The sequence below is a fragment of the Mchenga conophoros genome, linkage group LG3 (assembly GCF_057382185.1).
Source record: "Mchenga conophoros isolate Kocher_MC1m ecotype Shallow Benthic linkage group LG3, M_conophoros_male_GT1.1, whole genome shotgun sequence".
In the NCBI taxonomy this organism is placed as follows: Eukaryota; Metazoa; Chordata; class Actinopteri; order Cichliformes; family Cichlidae; genus Mchenga; species Mchenga conophoros.
The window spans coordinates 20,957,200-20,980,593 of NC_140528.1; the positions used below are offsets into that span (position 1 = coordinate 20,957,200).

The 23,394-nt window shown below is 41.8% G+C and overlaps 1 protein-coding gene and 1 pseudogene across 1 annotated transcript in view; both read right to left on the reverse strand.

The window, feature by feature from the left end:
* The window catches only part of LOC146577636 (protein NLRC3-like), a 177,435-nt pseudogene extending 170,555 nt beyond the window's left edge, over positions 1-6,880 (reverse strand).
* Positions 1-23,394, reverse strand: part of LOC146577641 (protein NLRC3-like) — a 142,735-nt gene that overhangs the window by 76,617 nt on the left and 42,724 nt on the right. The gene's annotated exons all lie outside the window — the stretch shown is intronic.

Genomic DNA, 23,394 nt, shown 5'->3' on the forward strand with positions numbered 1-23,394 from the left:
AACATTGTTGAGTGTGTGTTTAAGACGCCATTTATGTTCATTAGAGGGCTATAAATAAAGTTTTGAGTTGCCGTAGTGGATGTATAGTAATTGACTGAGTTTTGATATATAAATATAGTGAGTGCACTGTATATATTTAAGACTAACATATTACTTTTAGGAGTAACCTCTCATCAGCAATAAATGCTGGTGTGTTTTATTTTTTCTATTCTATGTGTGTGCTGTGAGAATTAATAGAGGTTTCAATTGTTTTCTTTGACTTGCTCTTTCTGATTATGAAAGGCATGTCTGAAATACTCTTAGGAAAGCGTGTTGTGAGTATATTCCTCAACTCTTGTCACAGTTTAAGTGTGTGAATGCTGTGAGTAGCAGGCTTTGAGTGATTGGGTGTGATTTGTACAAAATAATAAATAATAATAACACTATGAAAGTTGATAGTAGAGTGAGTGCAGAAGTGGAAGTGTGAGAGAAAAGGCGGTGTGTGTGTGAGACGATCTGACAAACGCAAAGAATTTAGTATATTTAGAAGTGTGTGCGTGAAATAAGGGTGAATTGTTTTAGATCAAGACTTAGTAAAACAAGAGTTTTATTAGCCTGTAAAAAAAACAAAACAGGAGAGATAGAAACGGAAAATATGGTTCTGAGCAGCTGCAAGGTTGACAGGAAATGGTGTGTGTGACAGGAACTTTGCATGCCCATAAAAGGAACTGACTGTGACAAGCGAGCACACAGAGAGAGAAACATACGAGTTAAACTCCAGGCAGATGAAGCAAATGGAGGTTTTAAGAAAAGAAATGAAAAGGATATTAATTGTATGCTTTAGTGTGTCAATACAGGTGGACTTCTTTCAACCTAGAATCTTGAGTACAAAACCATTGATTAACAGAATTGGGAGGAAAACAGGCCAGATTTTGGCTTAAAATTTTACAGCTTAACCTCCCACTTGTCCCGATCCTGAGAAGAAGCTCATAGGACAGTTAATCTCCTGATGAAGACCGACAGAACATCGTGGACTTCAAGAATTAACAGCAGGCAAAAGACAGTGCAACTGAAACTACACTGACGATACCAGCAGCAGCATGGAAGAAAAGCACGTGATGGAAAATGCACGGTGAACTGCAGGCTGGTAAGAACAGTGTGACATAACTGTTTAAAGACACTGAATGGGATATTTTGCCAGGCTGGGATTTAATCTAAAAGGAAAATACTGAAAAGAGCAACGGAGAAGAAACAGAGAAGAAACAGACTGTGTTTGCTGGGGATCACAAGACAACAAAGGACACTAAGAGAAGGGCACAGGGGCCAGTGGGAAGGTGAAGCCCAGACGAGTTCGACTGCGAGAATAGAGGGTACAATTGGGTTGAAATTGAAGCCGGAACTCAGGATGGTTTAGGGATGTCCACGTCACAAACAAAGAGGTAAACAAAAAGAAGGTAAAATAAAGAGAGAAAATAACTGACAATTACATTAATGAATAGAAGACACACATACAGATATTACATAGATTTATTTTTAGGATAAAGGGGAGAGCTTATACGTAGAAATGACTTTTTATACATATTGCATTTTGTGCCTTTGAGGGAGTTGTGGCTCAATTCGTCTCTTGTGGGTCACGAGCCTTTGGCTAGCGCTATGATTAGCCAATCTACTGTGAGGATGATATGAGTTATTGAAGGATTGCACACGCTTACAGACATATAGAGTCCATAAACACACATGACAGTATTGATTCCAGGCAAAAGGCCTCAAATTAATTTAGCGTTTAACTGAACTTGAGCTGGCCCTGTAACAAGTGACAGAAAAGAGGAACTGAATAGGAGTTTCTTGCTTTAGAGAAGGACCAAAGGAAGGAAAGCATATATTTTGGTTAAGTCTGATAAACTAGAATGAGAAGGTATTGTTACATCAAAGGAGCAAGATGAAATAAAAAGGCTGTACCAAAAACAGGTTATAACATAGGAAATGTGAGTTTTAAAATGAAGTTAGTGTTAACCAGAGATGGGCAGTAACGCGTCACTTGTAACGCGTTACTATAATCTGATTACTTTTTTCAAGTAACAAGTAAGGGATTACTATTGCAAAATCGGTAATTAGATTACCGTTACTTTCCCGTAGGAACGCTGCGTTACTGCGTTACTAAAACCGTGATTTTTTTGCGAGAATGTCTCACGACAGTGACCTAAGCGAGTGCGCCGTTAGTGACAGCTGTGTGCAGATCAACAATGGATCATAAATCGATTGTGGGAGAGAGTATGAGCGTGCAGCGTTTAAAGCGTGGAAGTACTGACCTTATTTTGAGTTTGATTCCATAAAAAGTGACAGAAACATTAGTGTCCGTTGTGCGTGGGAAGAAAACCTTTTACAGCGGAAAAAAAACCCTAAACTTCCAAGCAAGCACCGAGTGCGCAACGACGTAATGGGAAATTCACAGAGAAACTCGCGGATTCTTCAACTGACCGCGGCACACCTGCACCAGGGTAAACCTCCGCCTACCCCCAGTCCTGCTTTACAGGTCAAAATAGAGCAACAGGACCGCTGAGTCTTTGAGTTTATTTATTTTCTGCTGTGTTTTACATGCATCTATTTGAAAGACTGAGTGTAAACACAAAAAATATTTCATTTTATGTGCTGGAATGTGCAGAAAATAGGTTTCAATGTTAAACTAATTTATTCAAGTCAGAGAATGTTGCATATAATAAAATTTTTGCTTGATGCATAAAATTTAAAGATTAAAACTGATAAAACAAGTTTAAAAAAAGAGACTTTTCCATTTGATTACATTTTGTATGATGGATTATGCAGAAAAAGTAGAATTGGGCTGAAAGATCTATCGCTTTATCACCTCTTCAGGTTGTAAATCGTGTTTTTAAAAAGTAACTAAGTAACTAAGTAATTAATTACTTTTGAAAATAAGTAATCAGTAAAGTAACGGGATTACTTTTTTGGGGAAGTAATCAGTAATTAGTTACTGATTACTTTTTTCAAGTAACTTGACCAACACTGGTGTTAACACACAGGAGTTGTTTCAAGGCAGCGTTTAGCTGTGATAAAATGTATGCAGGAGTAATTGCTTATATGTTTAAACTTAATTGATTAAAGTGGTTGTTTTTTTTGGATCTTTTAGTAGAATAGGCGCTTATAATGATTTTCTTGTGAAAGGAGATTCTAGGTCAGAGTGGAGGCCTTGCAGCAGCGAGAGTTCTGTGTACAGGATGTTGATGATTAGATAAGGCAAGCGACAGGAAACGCATGCAGGGACGTGAAAGCAGCGTTTTAAGAGTTTTAAAATGATGAGTAACGTTGAAGAATATATATAAATACAAGTCAATAAGTCAAGAAGATAATTAGGATCAGGCTTTTGATTAAAGAGTCCCAAAGATGATAAGTTAGGGAGGTGCAGGAAAAGGTGTTTGGTTTGCTTTACACAAGATCTCGGCGACCACAGGGGGGTGAGGATGCTGGAGGCCCGAGGCATGATGGACCACAAGAGAGGGACGCAGAAAAAACCTAATCTTACGCATGGAGTGTTCTCGAGGGGGAGCTGGTGTTTATTACTGGACCACTTAGATGACATGAGGTTGTCTGATTTGCTGAGCCAGAGGACGGCTAGAGAGGGTCAGAGCGGGAGTGGTGACCCCGATGTCCATGATGCCATGGATGGACATGGAAGCAGCTGAGTGGGCCGAGGAGTGACCCAACAATGTATTGCGACCTCTGGTGTTCCAGAGGTCGAGAGAGGGAGTATTGAGATTGGAGAGATATTTTGCTGCTATTGTTAATAATCATCATCATTACCATTGCATTAATAATATAATCTACAAAATTGATATTGCATTCAGATGTTTAAACAGTGTGTGTCTTTCAGAAAGACTAAGTTGCAGGCTGACAGGAAGTTGCAGGTTTGAAGAGTGTGCCTTTTGCAGAACTGAAACCGAAAGCAGAGTCTACGTGCAGGTTATTTTGAGGAGCCTTTAAGGACGAGACACACACTTAGTTAAAGAGAATCATTTATAGGTGGAAGTTTAATCATGTTTTGCTCGGGGTTGCAAAAGAGCAGTTTGTCGCAGAACTGCTGCTGATGTGTCAAGATGATAAGCGAGCATCCGGCAGTGACAGGAAGTACCTGCCATGAAGATAGGAGATAATGTTCTTTTAAACTGTGTTAAAAGTCATTGTGGTTTTGATTTGACGTATGCATATATTCTGTTTGTGACGTATGAGAGGGCGTCATTAAATTCAAGCCCTGATGGTATAAAATATCTGTTTATGCTTTGATTAAGTCGGAGATCAGCCCGGTCTGCGAACGGAGCTGGTCTTCCCACGCGTGTATTTCATTAAAATCAATTGTTTGACCAAGTTCTGGACCATGGTTGTTTGTACTCTCCTTCCCCAATATTTCAACCTTAACATTAGTTTACTCAAAATAATTTTAAGACATCAATATTAAAGGTTAAGTTATGATAATGAATACATGCAACTATAACTGATGACATAAGAATTTGGATATTTTAAGCTAAAGCGAAGGTGCTGACTCACTTGGCATGTTACTCTCAAATCCTCCCTAATAACAATAACATAATTACACTTTAGCCACAAGAGGGCAGCAGCATTAATACAAGTCACGTGTATATAAAGGTACAGTGATTATATTACAGTGATTTTGACAAAAACAAAACAGAGGTTCATGGCAGTGTGTTTTCCATAACATACCAACCAAATTAAATAATAAAAACTTTATAACTTACAGAGCTTTTTTAGAGACTTTGACCACTGGCAGCAGCCTCAGAAGAGCCTCCTCTGAAGCAAAGTATTTCTTCAGGTCAAAAACATCCAGATCTTTTTCTGATGACAGTAAGATGAAGACCAGAGCTGACCACTGAGCAGGAGACAGTTTATCTGTGGAGAGACGTCCTGAACTCAGGGACTGTTGGATCTCCTCCACTAGAGAACGATCATTCAGTTCATTCAGACAGTGAAACAGATTGATGCTTTTCTCTGCAGACAGATTCTCACTGAGCTTCTTCTTGATGTACTGAACTGCTTCTTGATTGGTCTGTGAGCTACTTCCTGTTTGTGTCATCAGGCCTTGCAAACGAGTTTGATTAGTCTTCAGACCCAAGAGAAAACGAAGGAACAAGTCCAGGTGTCCATTGGGGCTCTGTAAGGCCTTGTCCACAGCACACTGGTAGAAGTATTTCTCTGTCTGAGAGCTTGTTTGTTGTTTTTCCAGCAGATTGAGTCCAGAGTTGATGAAGGTCAGGTGGACATGAAGAGCAGCCAGAAACTCCTGAACACTGAGATGAACAAAGCAGAACACCTTGTTCTGGTACAGTTGTTTCTCCTCTTTAAAGATCTGTGTGAACACTCCTGAGTACACTGAGGCTGCTCTGATATCGATGCCACACTCTGTCAGGTCTGGTTCATAGAAGATCAGGTTTCCTTTCTGCAGCTGATCAAAAGCCAGTTTTCCCAGTGACTCAATCATCTTCCTGCTCTCTGGACTCCAGTGTGGATCTGTCTCAGCTCCTCCATCATATTTGATCCTCTTCACTTTGGCCTGAACCACCAGGAAGTGGATGTACATCTCAGTCAGGGTGTTGGGCAGCTCTGCTCCCTCTCTGGTTTCCAGCACATCCTCCAGAACTGTAGCAGTGATCCAGCAGAAGACTGGGATGTGACACATGATGTGGAGGCTTCGAGCTTTCTTAATATGGGAGATGATCCTGCTGGCCTGCTCCTCATCTCTGAATCTCTTCCTGAAGTACTCCTCCTTCTGTGGGTCAGTGAACCCTCTGACCTCTGTCACCATGTCGACACACTGAGGAGGGATCTGATTGGCTGCTGCAGGTCGTGTTGTTATCCAAAGGCGAGCAGAAGGGAGCAGGTTCCCTCTGATGAGGTTTGTCAGCAGCTCATCCAATGAGGTGGACTTTCTGGTTTCAGTCAGGATTTTAGTTTTGTTGAAGTCCAAATTAAGTCGACACTCATCCAGACCATCAAGTATGAACACAACCTGGAAGTCTTCAAGCCTGCAGATTCCTGATTCGTTAGTTTGATTAAAGAAGTGATGAACAAGTTCCACCAAGCTGAACTTTTCCTCTTTCAGCACATTCAGCTCTCTGAAAGTGAATGGAAATATGAACTGGATGTCCTGGTTGGCTTTGTCTTCAGCCCAGTCCAGGCTGTATTTCTGTGTTAAGACTGTTTTCCCAATGCCAGCCACTCCCTTTGTCAGCACTGTTCTGATTGGTTCGTCTCTTCCAGGTGAGGCTTTAAAGATGTCTTCTTGTCTGATTGTTGTTTCTGGTCTGTCTGGTTTCCTGGATGCTGTTTCAATCTGTCTGACCTCATGTTCATCATTGACCTCTGCAGTCCCTCCCTCTGTGATGTAGAGCTCTGTGTAGATCTGATTCAGGAGGGTTGGGCTTCCTGCTTTAGCGATGCCCTCAAACACACACTGGAACTTCTTCTTCAGTTGGGCTTTAAGTTCTCGTTTACAGAGTGGAGCAAATATTTCTGAAGGTAAGAAATTCAGAAAAAAATATTATATAATAAATATCATAGCCTTTCAGTACCCTGAAAGGATGAATGTCTATTGGTCCATTTCTTGAGCTATTAGGAAAGATCAATATTCAGTCTTTAGAGAAATTCTCTTACTGCTCTGCAGATGGTCAGCCATCTCATGCTGCTTAAGTCTCCTCAAGAAGTGGAGTGTGATCTTCAGAAATGCTTCTCTGCAGCTCTTTCTTTCATCTTCATCCTCTCCTTCAAACATCTCCTCATCCTCCATCTGGCTCTTTAAAGTTTCTGGGTGATCTGGACTCAGAAGCTTCTGGATCTTCTTCAGCTCGTTCTTCACAAACATGGTGATGTTGTCCTCCAGCCGCTGGAAAAGAAGACTATATGAATTACCCAGTGGTAAATGGACTGGTTCTTATATAGCTCTCTTTGATACTCTGTGCACACAAAGCATTTTATACAACATGCCTCATTCAACCAAGCACATTGTTCTATGCTTAAATACTTTCTTTCACACTCTGATGGATGCATCAGAGGGCAGCTTGGGTTTAGTACGTTACCCAGTACATTTGCCAGCCAGGGTTTGATTCACAAACCTAACTAGTAGCTGACCTGCTCCCCTCCTGAGCTACAGTCACCCCAATCTGACTGAAATCATGGAGCCCAAACTCTGACTTATGTTGGACACACTGACAATCCTCTGGTCCACAAAGTGCAGCATAGAGGTGACTGAAAAGAACAAATGTAAACGTAGTACTACAAACCATAACCACAGAGTCCAGGTGTGTTTGATGCTGCTGTGCAGACTGACCAGTGGAAACCTCTGCTCTCTGCTGGTCCACTCTGTGGAGGAGTAATGTATAATTAGCTCATGTTATGTCTGTCCACACACAGACACAAGCTAAAGGTCCATGAAGTGATGTTTGGATGGGTTCAGTCAATCAGATGACTGTCATGGTGGAGCTTTGCTAGTCCTGCTGATCCCACTGAGAATTAACAACTCAGTTTCCAGATGTCTGTAGTTTTCTGCTCAGTTTCTTTAGTCCCAACAGCTCTTACCATCTCCTGCATAAAGCTTTCCCTCCATGCTCAGATGCCCTGGAACAAGGTGCTCTCTTTATATCAGTGACTGGTTTAAAGGGACAACTTGCAGTGCTCGCCAAACTTTGTGTCAGCAAAAGTAGTTCTAATGTTTCTTACATTTATTACATTTTTACATTTTTACACACACAAATCAATGAACGCAAAAACATAAACTTTCCAGATATTTTGTTTCACAATGTTACAAAACTCAGTTCACAACTCCACAGTCAGATTTACAAGTACAAAATATTTATGACCACAGTTTGAGCCGATGTATGTCCCGAGTCTGTGGACTCAGTAGTTTTGTTTTGATTGTTATTGTCTTTTGTTACAATTTCATTCTGATTAAGATTTTCTAGTTCTGAGGTTTTGGTTTCTGTGTTCCCTCTGTACTGTGTTAGTATTGTGTCTCTGTGTTCACTTCCTGTTTTATTTTGACAGTGCCATGTCCTATGTTAGTGTGTCTACTTTTGCTTCCCCTTGTCTGGTTATGTCCAATGAATCCTGCTGTGTCTCCCTTTTCTCATTCCCTGATGGCTCTTTTGTGTATATGAGCCCTTTGTTTTCTCCTGCTTGTTGCTGGTTCGTCTGTGTTGTCTCCCCGTGTCTCCGTTTAAGGTTTCAGGTTAGTTTTGTAGTTTTTTCAGTAGAGGTTATCTTAGCTTCTGCACAGGCCATCTCCACTGCACTTCACCGTTTCAATAAAGCTCACTCACTTCACAGCAGTGTCGGCATCTTGGGTCCTTTATTAAATTCAACATGGCTCGCCCCGCTAGCCGTGACATAAGATGTGAAAACAATATCCAAAAAACATGAAGGACAAACAGGAAATAGTTTTAAGGTGCAGGGCCAACAAACTGAGTCTAGCCATGAACTCAGAGTTGATTGAATTAGCATTTTGAATTGGCTGATCTGAGTTACTTCAATCAAGTCTATGTTCACTTTGAGTTAAGATTATACGTGATTGATGGAAAAGAAAAAAGCCATCATCAGCAACTGATTCTGATTTAGCAGGTTTTCAAATCTAAACGGTACCCATCCCTAGCTGGCTGTAGTTAAACCTTTACTTAAAAAGCATCCCTAGACCCAGCCGTACGGCTTATCTACTGAGCAGCGCAGTGTCAGAGTGAACAACACAGGAAAATGATCAGAGATGCCCAACTCAGATATTTCAGTGACGCACACATCCCGCCCGTGGAAAAGCTCCAAGTCTAGTGTGTGACCTTTTTCATGTGTGGGACCAGTAACCCACTGGGTCAAGTTAAAAGAGTCAATAATATTTAAAAAGTCCTTGACCAGAAGTTTAAAGTCACAGCAGACATGGATGTTAATTTCACCAAGGCAGCATCATCAGAAGACATAGCACACCCAGCTCTATCTGTCCATGAAGCCAGATAACACACACCAATTAGTTAAACTGCAGGAATGTCTTAAAGACATAAAGACCTGGATGGCCGCTAACTTTCTGCTTCTTCATTCAGATCAAACTGAGGTTATTGTACTCGGCCCTGAAAAGCTTAGAAATATGGTCTCTAAGCAGATTCTTACTCTGGATGGCATTACCTTGGCCTCCAGTAACACTGTGAGGAACCTTGGAGTCATTTTTGACCAGGACATGTCCTTCAACGCACATATTAAACAAATATGTAAGACTGCTTTCTTCCATTTGTGCAACATCTCTAAAGTTAGAAATATCCTGTCTCAGAGTGACGCTGAAAAACTAGTTCATGCATTTATTACTTCCAGGCTGGACGACTGTAATTCATTATTATCAGGATGTCCAAAAAACTCACTGAAAAGCCTTCAGCTAATCCAAAATGCTGCAGCAAGAGTCCTGACAGGGACTAGAAAGAGAGAGCAGATTTCTCCTGTTTTGGCTTCCCTTCATTGGCTTCCTGTTAAATCCAGAATTCAAAATCCTGCTCCTCACATACAAGGTCTTAAATAATCAGGCCCCATCTTATCTTAATGACCTTGTAGTACCATATCACCCTATTAGAGCACTTCGCTCTCGCTCTGCAGGCCTACTTGTTGTTCCTAGAGTATTTAAAAGTAGAATGGGAGGCAGAGCCTTCAGTTTTCAGGCCCCTCTTCTGTGGAACCAGCTTCCAGTTTGGATTCAGGAGACAGACACTATCTCTACTTTCAAGATTAGGCTTCAAACTTTCTTCTTACTTAACGATTAAGTCCCTGTATTCCACCGTTATATGGAAATCAGCCATTATAACTTGTGTCAAATCTACTTGTACCTCACAGTTTTCTAAGCACACAGAGAGCAGTAAACCTCAGAGCAGCAGCACATCAGACTGTGCAAAAAATCTAGAAGAGAAAATATTTCGAACCATTTCTAAATGATTCTTGTGACCATGCTGCACCACAACACCTGATCTCTGGTTTCCTCACCTCTTCAATCCCACTTTAATACTTGACTAAACTCATTTTCCTGTTTAGGTGTTGAGGCAAAGCCGCCCATCTACAATGCAGGCAACAGCAAACGGAGCTATTTTTGATTCCCTTTGAGTTTTTTCTACTTTTGTGCTACAAAATGTTCAAGCTGATTAAATTCATTAGAATAAAAGTTCAGATAATTTTCTCATATTAATGTTGGAGGTAGAAATTCAGGGAACTTTGCACAAAAACTGGCAGAAATTTCCTTCAAAGATGGCGTTTTTACTTTAATACTGTGAGTACATTTCAGAGCCTGGACTCTTTTACCTTTACTTGAGTAAAGAAGTTGAATCATTATTTCAGCTTTAAGAGGGTATTTTAACACAAACATCAGTCCTTCTACTTAAGTATGTTTGACACTTTGTTTAATCATCATTTTTAATGATCAAATATAATTATGTTTGTTATTTGTGGAGTTTAAATGTCCTTGACAGAGACAGATGATGATCATTATCCTGCACTGTGGTCTCAGGTTTGGTCGAGCTAGCACAAAGAATGGCTATGTTGAACTTCCTCCTGGGATCTACACTAAGAAGTGAGTCCAACATTAGCAGGGTCTCTTTCCTTTATCTGGATTCACTTTAGCATTCACAGTCACGTGAAGCTTGTTATTAACTCGATAAGTCAACCCAGGGTTTCAGCTGAGCGCTCACATGAAACACATGGTGTTGACAGCATCTGATCAATCATATTCATGGAGACGTGTATCAGCAACAGAGCAGCTGAGTTTGCAGAAGGAAGTCAAACTAAACCACAGGAACAATATGAGGAGATTACACACATAATAAAATACTAGCAGTAACACAGCTGCTGCAGACAAATCAGTCGTGTGATCGTGTGTGAGAGGAGAAGGACTGTAAAGGAGTTTGGTGTTAAAAGCTCTGTATGAATGTGGGAGACTTTGAAGGGCTTTAAAAAGGCCAATATAAAATAAAAGGCAGCACAATTGCTGAGTGTGAAAGTCACCAGACTTATCAGACCTCTGTGATTAAGACCTGTAAGAACACCTATTTGTACTTGTTGACATTATATCAAACACACACGTATATTAAGCCTTTGTTTGAACTCTGGTTGAATTTGTTACTTTCAGACTGTGAAACATCACAGAGGCTGCAGCTGCAGATCTTTTATTCACCTGGAAATTTACTTTAAATGTTAGATGGAAAATGTATTGCTCAGTTTCACCAAAGTAAGAACAAGAATCCATAAACCTTCATAAAGACAAACATCTCCCAGAACATTGAGCTGCTGAAGTGTCACTGAAGGGAAAAACTATTTGTCCTCCTCCATCCAGCAACACCTGAAACACCTGAGTGGAAGCTCCTCCCTACACTGTGTTTGAAGCAAAGCACAAAGGAGACACCTGCTGGAGCAGCTGGAGTCCTACAGACACTCAGCCTCTTCACTACACAAACACCTCCTACAACATCCACTCTTTCCACTCTGACTGCTGTGTTTGTGGAAACACCCCAACACACACCGCTTCACATACCAACATAGAAATGTGTGAAAAAGAGCTGAGCTGATATTAAACATGAGGATTTATTCAGAAATACAGAGTCAGGAACAACATCTAGACACAGATTACCTCTCAGCAGCAGAAGAACATCCTTTAAAGTTTATATAAAAATCCTTCGAGTCGTTGCTCTTTAAAGAAACACAGCTGGGTTCAGGTCCAGGAGATTCTGGCCTCTTATTGATCCTAAAAGAAAAAGAATAAATGTCACAGCTTCATGAGACAGGAAGGAAAAACTGGAAATATTAAATTAAAGACATGATGAACAATCTCATAAAAATAATGTACTTACTCTTTGTCACATAACAGTCTTTTGTTAAAGTCTATAAAAGCACCCTTCGACACGTTGCTCTTTAAGGAAACACAGCTGGGTTCAGGTCCAGGCTCTGGATTAGTTTCAGGGTTATGTCCAGCTGAGCCTGGTACGCCCCACAGCTCTGGGCTTTAAAACAACACACACAGAGGTATGAGTGTGAATAATGATGGAGCAGTGATGTGAGTGCTGAGCTGTGACATGGAGAAGAGTCATGGACAGTTAGAGATGGTCATCTCACCTCTGAGCTTTGGTCTGGCTCTCATGTTCCCCACACAGAGTGCTTTTAGAGGGAGGGACTCCCTCCTCTCTGTCCTCACACTGATCCATGCTGCTGAAAACATCCAGATGAACAGAATCAACTTTTTGGGGATTTACTGGATGATTCAGCATCCAGACACTTTTTAATATTTTACTAATTTCTGAAGCTTTTTACCAACTTTGTTCAAATTGGTCTGCTGTCATTTTATTGTTGACAAAAAGAGATTTTGAGTTTGAGTGTTGACGTTTCCATGTGGGACTGTTGCTGCAACACCAGGATGTTACTACAGAATACACTTTATATTGTGAGCACTTGGATGTTAGTCCAGTGGTCCTAAACTGACACACCTGCACCTGGATTCATTCTGACCAGATTTTAGCCCAACAGTGTTTCATACTTAATACATCAGACACAAACTCTGCAGCTGTCATTGTCATCAACTGCTACTATGTAAGGAGTTGTTTTGATCGAAACTATATGTGACGTAGCAGAAATATATATACACATGCAGCTTGTGATTTTTTTTTCAGAGCTGTGGGTGCATGATAGCGCCTAACAGTTCTCCGTTCCCGGGAATGTAAAATAAAGATCATTTTTTGAGTTTGACCACTTTGAGCCCAGTTTTTCTTCGCCGCCAAAAGAATGCAAAGAACTGAATTTAATAAGACGATCAACTGCGCCACAACATTCACGAAAGCGAAAGTAAAAGTGACGGAAGGAAACGCCCAGAGAGGCGTTTGAGGGACGGTCAGAGTCAGGAACCTCAGAAACGCATCAGGCTGGAGTTTAATTCTGTTTTCATCTTTAGAAACATCTGGAAATAGTTATAAAAACGCTGCGTAATAAAGAAAAATAGTGTAGATTAGTTTGAGTTGTGTTTATCTGAGCTGTGTCTTTAATCTGAAGTTCATTTTGTGGAGGAGCAGCAAGACTTTCAGTGTTACTCTCAGAGAAAGCCTCCCAAATGTCTGTTGTCTTAATAGTGGAATTATCTGGAAAATGAACCAGTTCTTATGAGCTGCTTTTCTGTATGAGCAGTCAAAGCATTTTATACAGCGTGCTTCATTCACACAAGCACTTCTTTTTCTAACAATGACACTATGATGGATGCATCGGAGAGCAAGTCGGGGTTCCACATCTTGCCCAAGGATACCGTGGCGTGCAGACTGGAGCAGCCAGGGATCAAACCTCCAACCTTCCAGTTAGTAATTCTACCTGCTGAGCTACAGTCTGTACTTCCTGAACAACACACCCTCCTTTTGTTTCTTTATTTCCAGTAGCAACCAGGACCATAATGAACCCTGACTCCAACAGACACTCAGGATCCACCTGCCCAGTAAGTCACCCGCTAACTGCAACTATCAGAGCCCTGACCTTCTGCAGAGACGAGTCACACTGAACACAGCAAGTGTCCCTGCTCTCAGATACAAAACCTGCCTTTAAAAGTTCAGAGTAATGAAATCAGCAGTTCTGGTTCTAGAATCTGTAGTCTCACACACATGTGCAGAGCACTTTTGTTGTTTTGGTTCACATCAGGTGATATTCTGCTGCAAACAACTAATGAGAACATTTTATGAAAGCTTTGAGTGTCCATCAGGATCCTGTAGAAACAGCTTCCATGTCAAAGATCAATATTCTGAATTCTGTTTTGAAAGAAAAAGATTTCTAGAAAATTCTCTAAAGAATTCACCATCTGTTTTGTTTTCTAAAACAGATGGTGTTTTAGAAGCTACCTGGTTTCTCCACCGGTTTTTCTTTATTTTTTTTAAGGAGGTCTGGTTTCCCCACCAGTTTTTTAATTATTCTAAGGAGGTCTGGTTTCTTCGCCAGTTTTTAAGGAGGGTTAAGGATGGTTGCTCCACCGAAAGGAGGTTTTTCCTCTGCCGCTGAGGGCGTTGAGTGTTTGGTTTATCCACCAATATGTAAGGAGGATAGAGCTCTCATTGGTGGGTAAACGCACGTGTGAGCGAGTGCGGGCCAGACGTGGTCTGTGTGAGTGTGACTGATTGTTGTCTTGTAATGGGGAATAAACTGGGTAATTCTGCCTTGAAAGGGGATGGAATACATTGCAAAGTATTCACTGGGCAGCACGTAGTATGTAGATCATTGAAGGAAGAAAGTAATGAATTTGTGCACAAAGCAGATGGAACAGTGAGTGTGACTGTGTCTGACGTCACTGTGTGTGTGAGACGCAGAGAGGTGTGAAAGACAAACATCCAAACTCAGCCTGCAGTTCTGTTCTGTGATTCTACATTTGACTATCCGTTGAGTTTGGTGTGCACTTCTGCTTTGTTCAGATGCATTTAGATACATCACCTCCACTCTGGGTGGCTGTAGCTCAGGTGGCAGAGCAGGTCAGCCACTAATCAGAAGGTCGGTGGTTCGATCCCAGGCTGCACCCTGGCTGCATGCCAAATATCCTTGGGCAAGATACTAACCCCGTGTTTGCCTACTGGTGGTGGTCAGAGGGCCCGGTGGCGCCTGTGTCCGGCAGCCTCGCCTCTGTCAGTGCGCCACAGGGCAGCTGTGGCTACAATGTAGCTTGCTATCGCCTGTGTGTGAATGGGTGGATGACTGAATGTAGTGTAAAGCGCTTTGGGGTCCTATGGACTAGAAAAGCGCTATACAAATGCAGGCCATTTACCATCTCCTGTCTTTCCTTCTCTACCATTGCCTCCTAACTGCGGATGGGCACCGGTATCTGATGTCATTATGGCACCGGGTCTGACATAAACGGTAGTAACCAGACTGAAAAGCAGTGCACATTTTGGTGCTTTTTTTCCTGAGATGTCATACACTTTGGATTCTAGCCAATCATTTTACCTTTCCAAGGATAGTAGGCGGGCCCCGGTACGTATGTTCTTTTAGAGCAGAGCGACAGATTAAAAATGCCCAAGGCTAAGCGGTCAAAGTCTGGCTGTACTTCACAGCAAAAGATGCAAACTCAGCAGCCTGCAACAAGTGCTTTAAGCTGATACTGTGCAAAGGAGGTAACACCTCGAATCTGGTGAAACAGGGAGGCTGTAGCTCAGGAGGTAGAGCTGGTCACCTACTGGTCGGAAGGCTGATGGTTCGATCCCAGGCTCCTCGTGCCAAGTATCCTTGGGCAAGATACTAACCCCAACTTGCTCTCCACATTCGGAGTGTGAATGTACTTAGAAAGCACTGAGTACAGATAAAGTGCTGGTGTGATTGGGTGAATGTGGCATGTTGAGTACTCTGGGAGAGTAGAAAAGCGCTATATAAGAATCAGTCTGTTTACCATGAAACACCCGGCGACGCATAGTGTTTTTTTTTTTAAAGCCGAGAAATGCACCGTATTTGATAGCTTCCTGCAAGACCTCACACCGAGCACAACTACTGCGGGTGTGGTGCCTGTTATCGGACACGGAGTTAGCAACATCCCCCAAGAACCTGAAGAGGAGAGTCCTGGCCCCTAGCCCTGCCAGAGGAGCAGAAATGATGAGGATGATGACGGCAGCAGCAGCCGTTCTTCTCTGCGTGTGTAGCTTAATGTTGTTTGTGTGTAATTTACGTTGAGTAGGCTAACCACGTTATTACATTAATGTAAGGTGAACAAGCAAACACCGTTGTAGTTACATGCTGCTGTCTTCTTGTTTGATAGAGTGATACCATATATGCCCTATAGCTGCACAAAAGGCTAACATTGTTATCTTTTTACAAAAAAACCAACAAAACATGAGAGGTTTCAGGACAAAGTTTGTGTTCTCCATTCTTTAAGCACCGGTTCCAACCAAAGGAGGTATCTTGTATCAACAGAAAAGGCTAACTTGGTTATCATTTTGCAGAAAAAAAGAGACTGCTAAAAATAAAAACATGAGAGGTTTTTGGACAAAGTTTGTGTTCTCCATTCTTTAATCACTGATTCGAGCACCGATTAAGCACAGGCACTGTTTCAAAAGTACCGGTTTGGCACCGGTATCGGATAAAACCTAAACGATACCCATCCCTACTCCTAACATGCCTCCTTCCTCCTCTTCCTTTTCTTTCAGCCATCAGTAGCATGACAGTCTTATTCATTATGATCCACGCATTTTATTTGGTAAAGCTTTAGTTCAGAAGGCCCTTACTAATGCAACACTCCCCATTTACCCAGGCTGGCACTTGGAGTACACTGGCTTGTGGCCCCTTGTGCCAGCATTAGTGCTTTCCTCCTTTCTGCTGCTCACAATTCACCGATCACACTTTGACTATTACCATTAAAGGCTGCAGAACCTGCGTCTGAAGCCTCTGGTTTAAAAGAGTTCAAATAAATAATCCAGCTATAGTTGTCAGTATTTCCACTGCTGCACAGGAAAAAAACTTTATTATAAAATAAATAATAAGAAATAAACTTTATTTTTCAAACACAAGCTTTACACAACTTGTACGTTCACACAAGCACTTTTTCCATGTGTCTAAGTGTTTCCTGTCGAACATTCACCAGGACACCATGCAGACTGGCATTAAACCACCAACCTTCTGGTTAGCAGGTGACCTGCTCGACCACCTGAGTTCCAGCCACCTCATCAAAGTGACCAATCACATTAGAATCCTGTCCTGCTTTGGGCTCCGCCTCCAAACCATCCAAAGCGGGTTTATTTGCACCATGTATGCAGGTAAACTTAAACATCCATTCAGCTGCTTCAGAAGGAAAATGTCAGCTTGTGGTTTCAGTCACAGGAAACTCACAGGTTAGAGTCCAGCCAGAGGGCTGCTGTTGTTTATCTGTAAAGTCTTTACATTTACAGAAATAAATAATTATGTGGACACATCTGGATCATCAGCAAACATGAAACCAGGTGACCACCAGGACCAAGCTGACTGCTGACACAGAGTTCATACTCTAACTGCTAGCTGCTCTGCTAGCTAAGTTAACTGATGTTAAAGGTCAGAGTAAAGAAATGACGTGATGCTGCTGGGAGTGACACCACAGACTAGCAGCATTTAGTTACTCAGCATATAATGCAGTTAATCTGAAATCTCTTTTTCTCTCTGAAACAAAGTGACAGCAGACTGAGTCAAAGACAGAAACCTTATTGAAACACCAAATATTCACCGGCTTCACTTCCTGATCCAGGATTCAAAGAGGACGTTGCACTTACTCAGCTTCTTCCCATGAACGTCTTCCCTCTGCAGCTCTGCTGTCTGGACCAGGTCTGTGTAGAAACAGAGACAATCTTCTGCTTCATCAGTCCTCTGTGTCTGCAGGCTGAAGTCACATTAAACACTTCACACCAGCAAAGAGTCTGAAGCTCAAAGGTCAAAGGTCAGCTGCTGCACCTTGTGTGATATTGTTTGATCAATAATTAACCTGCAGCAGGTTTCTGCTCCAACTCCAACACACTGAACAACCCTGAGAACAAATTAGAGGATGTGGGTGTGTCTGCAAGCTTCAATAGTAAACACCTCACACCAGCAATGAGTCTGAAGCTCGCAGGTCAAAGGTCAAAGGTCAGCTGCCACACTGTATATAATATTTCAATATGTATACAACCTGACTGTGGGTGTGTGTGCAGCCATAAACAGTTTAAACATTAAACACTGAACCATAAAAGAAGCTTAAGCTGCAGCTCACAGGTCAAAGCTCAGCTGCTGCAGCCAGTTATGACTTTACATAAATCATCATGTTTTCCCTCTCAGCACTTGGGCTGTTTTGACTCAGCTACACTATGGCAAATGGCCAATGGTTCCACAGCTGTTCTTGTTGTGTTAGGGCTGAAAAGCCCGACTTGTTCTCCTCTGCAGGTCATCAAATGCACCACAGAAGTTTGTATTTGCAGAAGCCTGTGTATGTTTGATGGCTTTATTATTCTCTGTTCAAAGACAATAAATGTGGAAAATGTCTCATGTAGTATCAGCGTCATTTAAAAATGACTGCAAACATTTAGAGAACATGTGCTGCTGTTTGTCCTTGTAACAGGGCGGCCCTTAGCGGCTGGAAACACAGTGAGACAGACCAAGGCAAGTGTAGTGGAACAAAGTATTTATTTGCTATATGGTAGTGATGGCCCGCTTGAAGCTGACGCTCCGGAGCGTGTGTCGAAAAAAACAACACACTGGTTCAGAAGCACTGTGTCGAGGCTTGCTTCGTTTGGCAAAAGTCACGTGACCAGTGACGTCCGAAGCTTCATTACGCACGTAACTGCTTCGGTACCTGATTCAAACGGATATAAGGAAGTGAATCATCCACGGGATTCGTGGAGTGTGTTGATGGTGACAGAGAGCGAAGAGGTGATCATTCCACTGACAGATATGAGCGAGGAAGAGAGGACGTTCTGGCGTGTGGGAATATTTTGAGTTGATTTTGCTCAATTCATTTTATCTGCCGAAGTGAAAAACTTGAAATGTCCAAAATCATGTTTTCATAATGTAAATATCATTACAGCATATGACTTTAGGAACACTTCCATGTGAATTAAAGCTGATGAAGACTACAACAATGTATTTGACACTATACGTACATTACATTGCTACACAGTTTAGAAAATCATTTTGTTTATTGTTTTTAGGTGATAGTCTGCAGGACCCAGGAATACCTGCATATCTACCAGCTTGCAGTGTAGTTCCTGCACTCCACAGCCTCTTCTGTTCCATGCAAGTGGATTTTCTCCAGGGCAGGAGAAACTATTTCTAAGAAAAGAAACAGACTCAGCCAGCGCACAGTAACACTAATCCTCTTTTTAAATGTAAATAACAAAAGGGCTACCTTACATTGATCATGTTTTTACTTTGCAAGTTCTTGATTAGGGGTGGGTTTTGATTATCGCCTTTCTGATTACAATCCATGCTAAATTGAATAAAGTGATATTGATTCATTAAAATCCCGTGTCGATTTGTAAATTAACGTTATTATGCCTGAAACGCCAGCATCTCAGGTTAAACCTCACAACATGTCGTCAAACACCATACAGCTAAAACAGTAACTGGGAGCAGGTTTACGGATTCTGCATACAAACGTGAACACAGAGTGCGGACCCGACGCGTCAGAATCAGATTTTGGTGTGTCGTCGGGTCCGCGCTGTGTTTGCCTCTTTTTTTTCCCGCTGGCTTCTGCAGCTGCAGGTTTCATAACTCTCTGTTTACATCTCTAATTAAGTCTCACATGTGTCAGCTTTCTTTTAATAGATACGAAATTATGGATATATACTGTTAAATGATCAGAATTGTAATATTTCTGACTGAGGCAAAACTTTCCAGATTCCAATCAAATTGAATCGGATCCTGTATCGAATCAAAATGATTCTACAAATCAGTGACGATGCAGCCGTACTCAGCTCCCTAAGCATTTTCCCTTTCCAGTTCACAATCAATCCCACCCCTAGGTCAAAAATATGTATAGGACAATTGGCCTCATCTAATATTTTGTATGAACCTGTCCAGCTGTCCAGTGATTAAACGACAAGTAGATGGAGGCAGGACTTCACAGCAGGGGCATACTCCATAATGTGCTGTGCATTCTCATATGTATATTATATATATTTCTCACTTATTGTATTTACCAACATCAAGGAGTTATGAGCAAAGAAAGGCCACCATAGTGCATGTTTAAATAGGGAAAGTTTATTGATCAAAATGTATTACGCAAATACGCATTACATTTTTTTCAGCCCCCCAATCGAGAAAACAAAACCAATTACATGTTCAAAGCAACGGAACGGTGGCCCAATATCAGAGAGAACTCCACTCTTGAGTGAGCAGTGATGATTGAGCAGTCCGTTTTATTTTGCAGATTCAAGCTGCTCTTCAAAATTTTCACCACCAGATGTCACCGGAGAGGACTGTGTTGAAAAGCTTCGAGTAATGAACCGTTTTTCAATACAAGCTTCAGTGCTTCGGAAAGCTTCATTTGGCCATCACTACAAAAAATCCACCTCTAATGACAACTGGCAGCCTTAAATATGTTCAGCTGTCACAGACTTAACCATTATTCCACTCTCAGGTAAATTCTTAAATCCCAACCTTCCACCACAGTATACAATATATTAATTAGAATAAATAAATACATAAATACATTTCCACATTTACATATTAATAAATATTTCACACTTAATGTTACACCAAACCCAATATTATAAAAACCCAGAAACCCAAGCACAAAAAGATTCACCACACTCTCTTTACCAATGGTCTCTCCCGGAACCTTTAAATGGTGTCTGGACCCCAGGGGAAACATTTGCCCAAACACCTTGAAGAGGACACAGGCAAGAAAGGTGAGTAATCATTAACTTACAAACACTTATTTGCACCACTTTTATCCCTAGATTTCACACACACGTTTGCATTAGTTTTCCTTACTGGTAAACCTTAATCACAATCTCAATCACCATTCTTCTCTCCTGACAGACAACCACCACATTCCTTGATGAGGAGCAGCTGTGCAGGATCTGAAATAAGGCTACCAACTGATTTTAAAATTCCCAATAAATAGTCAATAAATATTTAAACTTCTTGTGTGCAAATCCATGCTTAAAGTGCAATGCTCATAAATTGCTTGATAAGGTGCTTTTAATAAAGTGAAAGGTGTGCTCTAAAGTGCTATACATATAAATAAATACAGTCAAGTCTGTCCCGTATTCAGTAAGTGAAAATGAAATGAACAATAAAAGGTGAATCAAATGGACCATTACGGCAAGGCTGGGATGGTCAATTTGGTAAAGTAAATCCGTTGGGCATCTTTCTTTGCCTTTAGACAATAGTTCTGATGGCAAAAGAGCCAAACGGGACAGGCACAAAAAAAAAAAAAAATACAGTAAGGGAGTCCTCTTCCTTACATTTCCTCCTCCCTCTCTTGAGCGCGAAGTGCTTCAGTCCTCTGTCATCCTAGATAAACAATCAGCAACCACATTTGACTTCCCTGGCCTATACTGGACCGTAAAGTCATAAAGCTGCAAAGACAAGTACCATCCTGCAATGCGGGCATTTGCATCCCTCATGCGGTTCAACCACTGGAGGGGACGATGATCAGTCTCCAGAGTGAAGTGACGTCCCAGAAGATAATACCTCAAGGCCTCAATAGCCCATTTCATGGCCAAGCACTCTTTCTCCACCGTCGAATACCTCGTCTTCCTGTCGAGTAGTTTCCGACTCAGAAACACCACAGGCCTTCTTTCACCATCCACCTCTTGCTGAAGGACAGCACCAAGGCCAACTCCTGAAGCATCAGTTTGCAAGATGAATGGCTTGTTGAAGTCTGGACTGTGTAGAACTGGATGTGTGCAAACTGCTTCCTTGAGGTCTCTGAATGCTTGCTCACAGTCTTCTGTCCAACGCACTTTGTTGGGGGCTGAGCCTTTTGTGAGGTCATTCAGTACAGTGGATCGCTCTGCAAAAGAAGGTATGAATTTCCGGTACCAGCCTACTAGACCCAGAAAACCTCTCACCTTCCTTTTTGTTGTCGGAACTGGGAAGGACTGAATTGCTTCAATCTTTCCAACCTGCGGCTTTATCTTCCCAGAGCCAACTACAAAGCCCAAGTACTCCACTTCTCTCTTGGCTATGGAGCACTTCTTGGGATTGATAGTCAGTCCAGCCATTCTGATGGAGTGTAGCACCTTCTGTAGGTGAATGACATGCTCTTCCCAGGACTGGCTGTTCACCACCACGTCATCCAGATATGCTGCAGAGAATGCTGACACATCTCTCAGTACATGGTCCATTAATCGTTGGAATGTCGCTGGTGCACCTTGAAGCCCAAATGGCATGACTTTAAATTGGTACATACCAAAAGGAGTTTTGAAGGCTGTCAGCTCTCTCGCTTCTGGTGCCAAAGCCACTTGCCAGTATCCTTTACACATTGCTCAAACTCTTATAGCCTCTGGTGCCTCCACCTTATCATAAAAGCCTAAACATTCACATCCTTTCTCTCACACGGCGCCTAAGCTACGACCTTGGCTCCCCGTTTATCTGCTCCTGCTGAGTTGGGGCAGAAAACTCCAGCATGCTCTGTTCTCTTCTAATCAGACAAATAAGGCGATGGCTTTCTGCAGCAGTATTATGCATCATAAAACAATATCATTCATCCACAATAAATCAGCAGTCTACTTTAATGCAAATCAGTTTAACTAATGCAATAGTTGTCAGCTTCTTCTAATTCAGGAGAATAATGCAAACTAAAACTACATAATAATTCACAATCTTTAATTAGGGGTATAACATGGCATAAAATAATATTATAATCTAACAGTACCATAGGTGTGTCTACTGGGAGGCTGAGGCTTAGCGCTGCTGGCTGCCAGTACTAAGTATTATTATACAACCCTTATTTAGTTGATCTTATCTTCTTTCCTTGTGTTTCAGTTAGTTTTTACTCAAACTGGGTGTAGAAGGAATCCCTGCAAAGGTTTCTTTTTCTTCTGTGTTATGTTTTATGTATTTCTCAGCTCTTTGCTTCCTTTTTTCTACTTTAAACTTGTTTGTATGCTGGTGTGTAAATGTTCACACTTATCATAAAGTTTAAAAAAGTAGTAGGCATGGTGATGAGCAGGAACAGGAGTAAAACTCCAGTAAGTGTACCAGTACTGTACCAGTGTGTAGCATTAAAGTCAAACTACAGTGGTTGTAGTATCAGTAGAGTAGTGTTAGCACTAGAGGTGGGAGGAGTAGAAGCAGGTGGAGGCACTGGCTTTAGGTTAGTACTGCCTTTCTCTGGTTCTCCTTTACAACTCATCTCCTTCTCATTTGCTGACACTGTGCAGAGCCATCATCCTTCAGAGCACACCGACTGATGACCCGTCAGCACTGAGCAGCCTGTACATCCTGACAGGACACGAAAGCAGCTACTGAGAGAGGACACGGGGCTTCTCTTTCGACGGTGTTACCAAAGAAAAGCACAGCCTGTCTGTAACTGTGGGGTGGAAACGATGCTCTGTTTCACTGAGGCTGTGCCAGGAAACGGTTCAATGCTGGGAATGACAAATGTTAGGAAGGTATCCTGCTGACTGTCCAGCCTTCACCTGTACACAAGACACCTGTCAAGGTCCTCGCTGGGGTTATAGTTGATAAAGCTTTCTAGCTTTTCTTGTCTATTCAGCTTACCTGCTTAAATCAGACCTTTCTGTTAAAGCTAATGCAGACTCCACTGATCCGCCCGCTCAGTGTGGACGGGAGAATAACCTGAACATGGCCTCTGGGGCATCATCATACTGATGTTATGAAGCGCTCAGTCAGGTTTTCTTCTTGATCAGACTGAGGGGCAGACTGAGTGTGTTTTGGTGCCTCAACATTCAGTCATATTCTGTAAAGCCATTTTCT